The 10,542-nt window shown below is 37.0% G+C and overlaps 1 pseudogene; it reads left to right on the top strand.

The window, feature by feature from the left end:
• Window positions 1-5,676: 5,676 nt before the first annotated feature.
• On the top strand, window positions 5,677-10,268 carry LOC141556558 (phospholipase A1 member A pseudogene; annotated as a pseudogene).
• The last annotated feature ends 274 nt before the right edge of the window (window positions 10,269-10,542 follow it).

The following is a 10,542-nucleotide window of genomic DNA, read 5'->3' as shown; positions in this document are numbered from 1 at the left end:
TTGACAGGTTCATAATTTTTAAAATTCTAAACATAAATACCACATTTTTTCAGTGTTAAAGGATACATCTCTCCTTTCTGTTAACAATAAAACGAGCTGGTTCATTTTTGTTTTGTAAGGGTTTTATTGGCATGTTTGGAAGGAAGTGTCTGTGTAGGGGAAAAAAATGTCCTTTGTTATTGAAAATGAGAGCTAGCCTCAGACTTTGAGATATATCTAGTCAGAGTCTCTACTCAGGAGAGAAACAGCCTGCTGGGACCTCTCTGCCAGCCGCTTGAGGTCACTTCTCCTGACTTCGAAGCTACCTCCATTCTCTCTACTCAGCCCACTTGGGCCAACTCTTCTGAATTCCTTACAGAAATGGGTTTCCCCACCTCAGTCTTCTCTAGTGTGGAACACCATGTTCTCTGAACTCCAGTGGAGACTCTAGGACCCTAGAACCCACAGTTCCCATAGTATCACAGCTAATTGTCCAGGTCACCTTACAAGACCATCATAAAGAAAGCACAGATAGAAGTGTAAACACTATTCCTGACTACAACCCATTCTCCATTTCCATAGGATCATAGATTTAGACCTAGAAGAGACATAGGGATCACTTAGAAACAAGATTAAAAAGGATAACAGAAATAGAAGGAAGACACTTCTATCCCATCCACTTTATATAAGTGGAAATTGAATCTCAGAGAGACAAAGTGATTCAGCCAAAATTAAGCAGAAGGGCTAGGATTCAAAATCAGATCCCTTAACTCCAAATCCAACATTGTTCCATTGGACCTATATCTTCCCCAAGCTTTAGGAGGCTACTCTTGCTATTCTAACATCAGCTTGTATAAAAGCTGCCTCCTTAATGGTTTCAGAGAAATCTGGGAAGATTTATAGTATGAACTGATAGAGTGAGATGAATAGGACCAGGAGGATACCATGTATAAATGGTGACAATCTTGTAAAGACAAACAACTTTGAAAGTCTTAGGAATTCCTAATATCACAATGACCAATAACAATCCAAAAGACCCTATTATGAAACATGCTACCCATTTCCTGATAAAAGTGACTTGAGTGCAGAATGAGGCTTTTTGGGGTAAAAGTGTCCAATGAAGAAATTTGTTTTTCTTGACTACATGTATTTATAAAAGGAGTTTTGTTTTTATTTCTTTCTTAGTTATAATAGGGAAATGGGAGGAGAGATGGTGGATTTTTACTGATTGAAAAAAAATAAATTTATTCAGGTCAATTCCAATAGATTTGTGTGGAGAGAGCCATCTGCATCCAGAGGACTATGGGGACTCAATGTTGATCACAATATAGTATTTTCACCTTTTCTGTTGTTGTTCGCTTGCTTTTTGTTTTCTTTCTCACTTTTTTTCTTTGTGATCTGATTTTTCTTGTGCAGCATGATAAATGTGGAAATATCTATAGATGAATTCTAGAGGAAGGGTGAGTGGAAGGAGGGGAGAAAAATTTAGAACATAAGGTTTGGCAAGGTTGAAAACTATCTTTGCATACATATTGAAAATAAAAGGCTATTTTCAAAAATAGATAAATAAATTTTTTTTAATTTTAAGAAGCTAGCCCCTCATTCCCACAAGTAGTTCAAGAGGCAATGGTGTTGCAGGAAAAGAAGCTGTGAATCTCACTTGGATTCCTGTCTCAGGTGGAGTTTAACTAAAAGCTGTGTGTTTGGGCCTCCCTTAGGGAGTGTGGAAGTTTACATTGGAGAAGCAACAGCCCCAGACAGCTTGTGCAGAGCCATAAACCATCTCCCCTCTGCTGAGCTATTAAGAGCTTCTCCTATAACTCACTCCTTACCTCCTTGGTGACTCTGATTGCTTCTCTTGAAGCAAAAAAGCTACATGGAATAAAATGGTGCCAGAATTGAAGTCATTAGAAGGTCTGCCTTCACTGGGAGTTGCTTAATAATGATAATGATGAAGATGACAACAGTGACGATGATGATGATAGCCTGTAACTTAAGGCTTGCAAAGAACTTTATATTTATTACTTCATTCCATCTTTAGAACAACCCTGTGATAATACTTTTTTATCCCTATTTTATAGATGAGGAAACAAAAGCTGAGAGAGATTAAATGACTTCCTCAGTCTACTCTTTCTCATGCTAGTAATTAATACAGGTTGCAAACTAAGACTTCTTGACTGTAAATCTAGCATCTATCCTTTTTTAAAATAATTTTTTCATTTACAAATAAAGCGATTTTTAACATTCATTTTTAAATAAAATTTTGGGTTTCAAATTTTCTCTTTTCCTCCCACTATTCTCTCCTCCCTAAGAGGATAAACAATTTGATATAGGTTATATGTGTGCAATCATGTAAAAAATATATCCATATCTATAATTATATGGAAAAAGAACTAGAACAAAAGGAAAAATACACAAAGTGAAAATAGTATGTTTCAATTTGCTTTCAGGCTTCATCAGATCTTTCTTTGGATGTATAGAAGCATTTTCCATCTTAGTCTGACTTGGATCATTGTATTGCTAAGAATAACTAATCAATCATAGTTGATCTTCACACAATGTGGTTACTGTGCACAATATTTTTCTGGCTCTGCTCACATCACTCAGCAGCAGTTCATGCAGATCTTTCCAGATTTTTCTGAAATCTGCCTGCTCATCATTTCTTATATCACAATAGTATTCCATTGCATTCATATACAATTTGTTTAGCCAATCGACGGACATCCCCTCAATTTCCAATTCTTTGTCACCACTAAAAGAACTGCTATAAATACTTTTATACCTGCAGGTCCTTTTTCCTTTTTTATGGTCTCTTGGGGGTACAGACCTAGTAGTGGTACCACTGGATCAAAGGGTATGTCCAGTTTGATTGCCCTTTGGACCCACTTCCAAATCCAGCATACTATTTTTTTTTATTTTTTATTTTTTGCTGAGGCAATCAGGGTTAAGTGACTTGCCCAGGGTCACACAGCTAGGAAGTATTAAGTGTCTGAGGTCGGATTTGAACTCAGGTCCTCCTGACTTCAAGGCTGGTGCTCGATCCACTGTGTCACCTAGCTGTCCCTCATCATTCTATTCTTTAAGGAATCTAGATCTTTCTCTCCCTGTAATCTCAACCAAATCCCTTATCATCAAGTCATAATAGCACAGGTCTACAACTGGAAACACCTTACAGGCCAACCCTCTTTATTCTTATTTTTCAAATGAGGGAAATAAGTTACTCTAGTAGAAAGAATCAAAGACAGAAGTTGAAACAAGATCCTCTAATGCTAAACCTAATATTTCTTCTTCTGCAAAATGAGAAACATGGACGAGATAGTTCCCAAAATTTTGTACCATTTTGGTTTATTAGGAAACCAAGAGATGTGCAGGACTCCAGGGTTGTCTTGGGGTTCCGCTGGCCACAAAGGGATATGCTGTTTCTTGTAGATTCAGGGGCTAAGACCCAAGTGGGAGACTCTTCTAAGCTGAAACACTTGGATCCCCGCTCCCAGTTTCATTGGTCCCCATGACACAGTAGTATAATCCAGGCACTAGTCCAGGTACTTGAAGCCAAATAACCACTTGTGCTAAAACAGCCAGAAAATTGAAGTATAAGTGGTCAGAATTATTGCCTTAGGTCTGCATTTCCCACAAATTGTTTGGAGGGGAAAAGCCTAACTGAAAACCTTTTTTTTTCTTTTCCTTCAATAACATTGTGGGTGTCTGTGTGTCTATGTGTGTCTCTGTGTGTAGAAATTCACACATATGCCTGTGTAGACACTGAAGCATTATTTAGTGGTAGCCAAGAGTATAGACAGAGTCAGAAACCCTGAGTTCTAATCCTAACTGGCAGTTCTCAAACTTTTAGTTGCAGGACATTTTAAAATCACTAAGGACCCCTCTAAAGAGTAATTGTTTCTTTAGTTTATGTAGATCATTATTTGTCATGTAGAAACATAAATGTTTCAAGATTATTTTGAAAATAATTTGCACCTTGCAAAACTCCTGAGAGGTTTGGGGGAATCACAGGGGTTTCTCAGACTTTACTTTGAGAATTACTGACATTAAATAGTCAGTCTAATGGCTCTCAAATGGTAGGCTCCAAACTCATGAGTGGATATTGCAAGTCCATTTTTTCCATCTTTGCCTCTGATTGCATTAATATAGAGAATTCCTAGCAAGGAAATTCTCTTCCAAAATTATAGACAAGCAACTATTTTGCAACTTAGAGTTTTAGAAAGTTCCCTAGACTCCAAATTTATGAAGAATCAGCACACAGAGCAAAAGGAGAAATATCAGTAGACAACCCCTCCTCCATCCCACTTCTTTGCAGAAGTAGGAGGTTTAGAAGCATGGTACATTACACATATTTCAGACCTTTTCAATATATATTGATCAGTTTTACTGATTTTGTCTTTTTTTTCTCTAAGAAATGTTATTTGTTATATGAAATGCCTTTGTGAAAAGGCAGGAGAGAGATAACGGAAGAAATTTTGGTAATATTAAAAAAAAGATATCAATAAAAACTGTTAAAGAAAAAAAAAAGAAAGAAAGCTACCTGGGGTGTTGAGAAGGTGAGCAATTTGCCTAGATTCACAGAGCCAGTATATTTCCAAGAAGGGACTTGAAACCAGACATTCTTGACTCAGATATCTGATTTCTATCTACTCTGACCAATGCAGCAACTGCATAAATAAGCAAATTTATTCTCTTTAAATTGAAAATTGTCTCACAAATATAAGGCCAAAGCCCTGAAGCTCAGAGTTTTGACAGTCTTAGGACTATCTAGGTTACTCTGTGTTCTTCCACTCTCAGCTTGAAGGCCTCCCATGACGGGGAGGCCTCTAATTGTGAAGATTCTCCTTAATCCAAGCCAACAGTTGCCTCTGTAATCTCCCTTCATTGCTTCTAGTTTTAGGGAACTAGTTTAATCCCACATGACCTTGACAGGGTCTGAAATAACTGGAGTGAGTTACCACATTTCCTTTAAATCTTTTCTTGTCTAAGCTGTAGTTATCCCCTTCCCAATTTCCATGTCCATTTCCTTCAACTGGTCCTTACATAGGTGGTAGTGACATAGTAAATGGAAGCTGGAGACCCAGGCTTGAATGCTACCTGTCTGTGACACTTACTACTTTATCTGTATAATCAAGTAACTGAATCTCTCTGAACTTCTGTATACACTGGAGATAATTTTACCTAAACCTCATGCTTTTGTGAGGTTCAAATGAAATAATGCATGTTAAAAACCCTTTGTGAACTTTGTAGTACTAAATACATATCTATTTTTTTTATATTTCACAGAAAAACAAGCTTAGGCCAATGACTGAGAGCTCGTTCTCTCCCCTACTCATTTCTCATCTCTGTGAGATTAACCATCTCCTCCTTTCTTCAGTGGAAGATGAAAAGGTTCCTTGTCTTTCCAAAGCCAAGACTGGCTAAGACCTACTATATGCAATTGTGAACCTGTGACCTCCCACATTCTCCAGTACACTGTCTGCTATATCATCCCAGCTCTCTATAATCTTTAATTTCTTCCTATCTGTCGATATCTCCTCGGCAGCCTACAAATGAAACTGCAAAGGCAACAAATGCCAGCCTTCTACAAAACTCTCACTTGATCCTACCAGTTCTGATCACTAATGTCTTGTATTTCTTTAATCCTTCTCAGATAATCTCCTTAAAAAGGTTGTCTAGACAAATGCTGAATGGGATATGGAAAAAGAGGTACACCAATACACTCATGGTAGAATTGTGAACAGGTGCAAGCATTCTAGAGAACAATTGGAACTATCCTCAAAGGGCTGCAAAACTCTTCATACTCTGGGATTATATTTGCAAGCTTTCAGACATATTCTTACCAACCTTTATAAGATAAACTTCACCCTGGTCAGGATCCCATCATTCCAAATTTTAGGAGTGCTGAACCAAAGACTCAGAAAGACCTAAATGAATTGATGCTGACTGAAGTGAGCAGAACCAGAAGAATATTGTAGTAGTACAGCAACATTGTGCAATGATCAACTTCTTAGCATTACAAATCTAAGATGATTCCAAAAGATTCATCATGGAAAATGTAATCCACATTTAGAGAAAGAACTGTGGAAACTGAATGCAGATCAAAGCTTACTATTTTCATTTTTTTTTTTTGCTGTTTTTTTCTTTATTGTGGTTTTTCTCTTTTGTTCTGATTTTTCTTTCACAACATGACTAATACAGAAATATGTTTAATATGATTGTACATGTATAACCTATATCAGATTGTTTGCAGTCTTGGAGAAGGGAAAAAGGAGGAGGGAGAAAACAATGGACATCAAATTCTTATAAAAATAAATGTTGAGGGAAAGCTAGAGGGCACAATGATTAGAGTACTGGCTGTGAAGTCAGGAGGACCTGAATTCAAATTCAACCTCAGACACTTACTAGCTGTGATTCTGGGCAAATGACGTAACTCCAATTGCCTTACCAATAAAGAAAAGAAAAGAAAAGAAATCACATAAAAAAAGTAAATGACAAAAATTATCTTTACATGTAATTGAAAAAGATAAAATACTATTAAGTGGAAAAAACAAAAAAAATTTATAAAATTCAATAAAACATACATATTGCCCCTCACCAAAAAAAAAAAATAAGTGTTGAACCTTGAGTCAGAAAGATCTGACTCTACATTCTATCCTGAGTACTTAGTAGTTTTGTAACTCAGGACAAATCATGTAACCTCTCTGATACTCCATTTCCACATCTGCAAAATGGGGATAATAGTAGAACTGAAGTTGTTGTGGGGACCAAATGTGACAATATATATATGAAGAACTTTCCAAACCATAAAGTGCTATGAAAATGTGTGCTCACATTATGATTTGCTGTTCTTTAAACTTGGTATTCTATTTCCTGTCCCTGTTCTTTTGGCTAGACTGTTCACCATTAACTCAATAAGCATTTATTAAGCACCTATTATGTGCTAGTCACTGTGCTAAACACTGGGGTTACCAAAAAAAAAAAATCCAAAGCCCTCAAGGAGCTTGTAATCAAATGAGAAAGACAACATGAAAATTAACATTTGACTTTGTATCCCCAACATTTAACATTATCTTCTATATCAGAGGGACATTGTAAGTGTTTGTTGGTGGTGATGATGATAATGAAAACACTGTCTGTGAACCAAAGATTTTCAGTTTCTTGCCTGAGATTATATGATCTTATGCAAGGTGTAATAAATTTTTTCTGGCAGCATCATTTGGCTCCATATAAATCACTAGAAATGAATAGTGCTCAGTCTGGGACAACTTGTATGAACTGATATGAAATAAAGTGAACAGAATAAAAAGAACAATTTATATAATAACTACAATATTGTAAAGATAATCAACTGTGAAAGACTGAGGAACTTTGATCAGCACAATAACCATCCACAATTCCAAAGGATTCGTGATGAAACATGCTCTCTACCTGTAGATCAAAAGCTAATGAACACAGAGTACAGACTGAGCATTTTTCCTTATCTTTCTGTCTTTTTCTTTTTGCTGAGGGTGGAGGAGGAGAAGGAAACATGGCTAAAGCAAGAATCTGTTTTGCATGACTATACACATTTGTAATGTCTTTTGTTTTTTTCTTGTTTTCTCAAAGAGTGAATAAGGGAAGAAGGAAAGAGAATCCATAATATAAAATAAAATGAAATTGAATTTTTTTAAAAAAAGAAATGAATAGCAATCATTTGGTTTAATAAGCGTAGCAAGTATCTTCTGCTATATCTGCCTATTTAAACTAGACTTTTGCTTATATGTTCTTAAAGTAATGCTCTAAGCCCCAATTCCCAGTCTCAGAAACCCCTTGCCCAATTATAAGTTACAAGCCGTCACATTGTGGCCTGAAAAGAGACACCTTGCTTAAAATGTTAACAACAACAACAACAAATCAGGAAAATATATTAAAAGCAAACAATATTAATATCCATTTCCCAAAGCAAATCACTAGTCACACTCCAGTTCCGAGAGACCCAAATCCTTCCTTTGTGGTACCCACGCAGACTCATTGATAGATACATCACTCCAAATTAGGGTATAATATCTCCTATTCAGTAAATACAGAAAAGAAATTTCTTCTCAACACCTGGTTACCAAAGAAATGAGGAGTCTTTAGGAATCTGCAACTGCCCTTCTCAGGATAGAAAAGGTGAGTTCTGCCCCAGGTGGGTAAACAAGAAATAACTACAGCAAGTCCAAAAAATCTTAGATTGCCAGAAAATAGGGGAAAACTCATTAATTTCATCCCAACAGAAGAGTGGAGAATCTAGAACTTAGTGGCTATTTCTCTCCTATTTGAGAAGCAGTGTTATATGGGGGATAGAAGACCAGATTAGGATTCAAATCCCACTTTAGACATTGAATGGTTGTCAGTCAACAAGCACTTATTAAATGCTTACTATGTGTTGGGTACTGAGCTATGAAATCCTAAACAAGTCATTTAACTTATCTTAAAATCTTTTTTCTTTATCATAAAATGAAATAACCATACTTCACATGGTTGTTGAAGCTTAAATAAGAGAATTATGTAAAGAACTTTGAAAAAAAATTTAATTAAAAAAGAGGGCACTTAGTGCATAGCACATAGTAAGTGATTAATAAATGCATTTAATTCATTTTCATTCATGTAAAAATAAAATAACCGTATTCTCTCCTCTTTAACCTATTCAACTGGTATCTACTAACCTAGGTACCCATCCTTGCAAGAATGTAAAACAAATCTTTCCTGCATTCATCAGTGAGTCAGTGGAATTCTTGGACATTAGGAACAAAGCCATCTTGGATTGATAAATTTATCCATACTCTTCTGCATGTGGCAGATGTGAAGGTGATTGCTACTGCAATTGCAGTAGCCTGGGTTTATGGATCCATGAATATTATTACTCAGCTGTGGACAATGTGATAAAACTCGGTCTGGAAATCTCCCAATTCATCAGCAATCTACTGGTGCTTGGTGTGTCATGGTTATCCACATCATTGGGGTTAGTCTTGGAGCACATGTTGAGGAAATAGTAGAACAACTCTATAAAGGCCAGCTGGGAAGGATAATAGGTCTGGATCCTTCAGGGCCAGAGTGCACCAAGGCTAACCTTGAAGAATGACTGGATCTGGGGATGCTTTATTTGTAGAAGCCATTCACACAGATACAGACAATCTGGGTATCTAAATTCCAGTAGGATATGGGGACTACTTTGTCAATGGTGGCTATGACCAGCTGGGACAGCCCTCATTTATTCATGCAGATTCCAATATGTGATTTGTGACCACATGAGAGCCTTTCATCTCTGTCAGTACATTGGAGAATTCCCGTCCACTCATGGGATTTCCTTTCAAGAGATTGTCTGGATTGTGCTAACCCTTTTCAGTATTCTTTTCCCAGAATCAGTTTATTGAAAGAAGGAGGGATGAACACGGAAAAGCTTCCCAAAGAAGTGAAAGCCTGCCTCCTGACCACATCCTAGGCTCCATAAAGTCTCTCCTATAGTCTTGTGGAGTTTATTTTACAGAAGGTGAGAAACAAAAACACCAAGATTGAAATCACTCTGCATAAACTATTCAACCAGGAGAGAGGATGTGGACAAGGAAATGAAGAAATACAGCATAAATGCCATAGTGTAAGAAAAAACAAAATTTAGACAAATGCAGAAATATTGTCATTGGGATCTTTATTTTAAAACAGGTAAGCATAGAGTTTCAAGGTTTAAGGAACTATGATGACTCATTGCTCATAAGCATTTATCTGCAAATTAAAATTTAATTATCGAAACACAAAAACAAACAAAAAAAAAAAACAAAAAAAAAAGAATTTTGCAAACCTAAAAGTCCTGGGAATATTATGATTATTGTTAGGGAGGGGGGTTCCTCTTCCTCCTCACCACCCTTTCAGTTTTTTTAGAACATTCTGTGTCAGAGAGGTTCCTGGATGCCCTCACCCATCCTCATGCTCTTACAGAGTTCTTCAGGTCCCAAAGCCTTGGACAAACATAGCAGACCTCCAGAAAGGATTTTTTACAAGCTTTGAGACAGTCTCAATAATGTTCTGGATGTATGCCCTGGGAAGTCAGTAGATGTCTCTATTAGAGTTGTTTTGTTATAGCAACAAATAGGAACAATGGTAAGGTGTGTGGGTAGGTATTTAGGAAACTAGCACTTGAGGGTGAGGGTTTGCCAAGGCCTTTTCAGGGCTGCTCATCCACCTTTGATGTCCACCTTTCACCTGTCACCTGTGACTCCAAGAACCTGCAGTATTGCAGTAACTACCCCCAGGTAAAACTATCTCAGTAGATGGCCTAAACCAGATTGAGAATCACTGACAGGCTGCAAACTCACTAATGACAGTGGACTATCTACTCCAAACTCAAGATGGGAGCATGAGAACAATTTGCTCTCCCAGGAGAATGGGCCCATGAGAACAATTTGCTCTCCCAGGAGAATGAGTTCATGAGAACAATTTGCTCTCCCAGGAGAATGGATTCATGAGAATAAATTGTCCCAGTTGCCATGAAAACAGTAGAAGCAGTCCTTAGGAACTCTTAGAGCTCAGTCAACCATCAAAGTC

Source organism: Sminthopsis crassicaudata, chromosome 2 (genome assembly GCF_048593235.1).
Source record: "Sminthopsis crassicaudata isolate SCR6 chromosome 2, ASM4859323v1, whole genome shotgun sequence".
Classification (NCBI taxonomy): domain Eukaryota; kingdom Metazoa; phylum Chordata; class Mammalia; order Dasyuromorphia; family Dasyuridae; genus Sminthopsis; species Sminthopsis crassicaudata.
The sequence above is the reverse complement of the archived record's forward strand: the minus strand, read 5'-3'. Positions and strand labels throughout refer to the sequence as shown.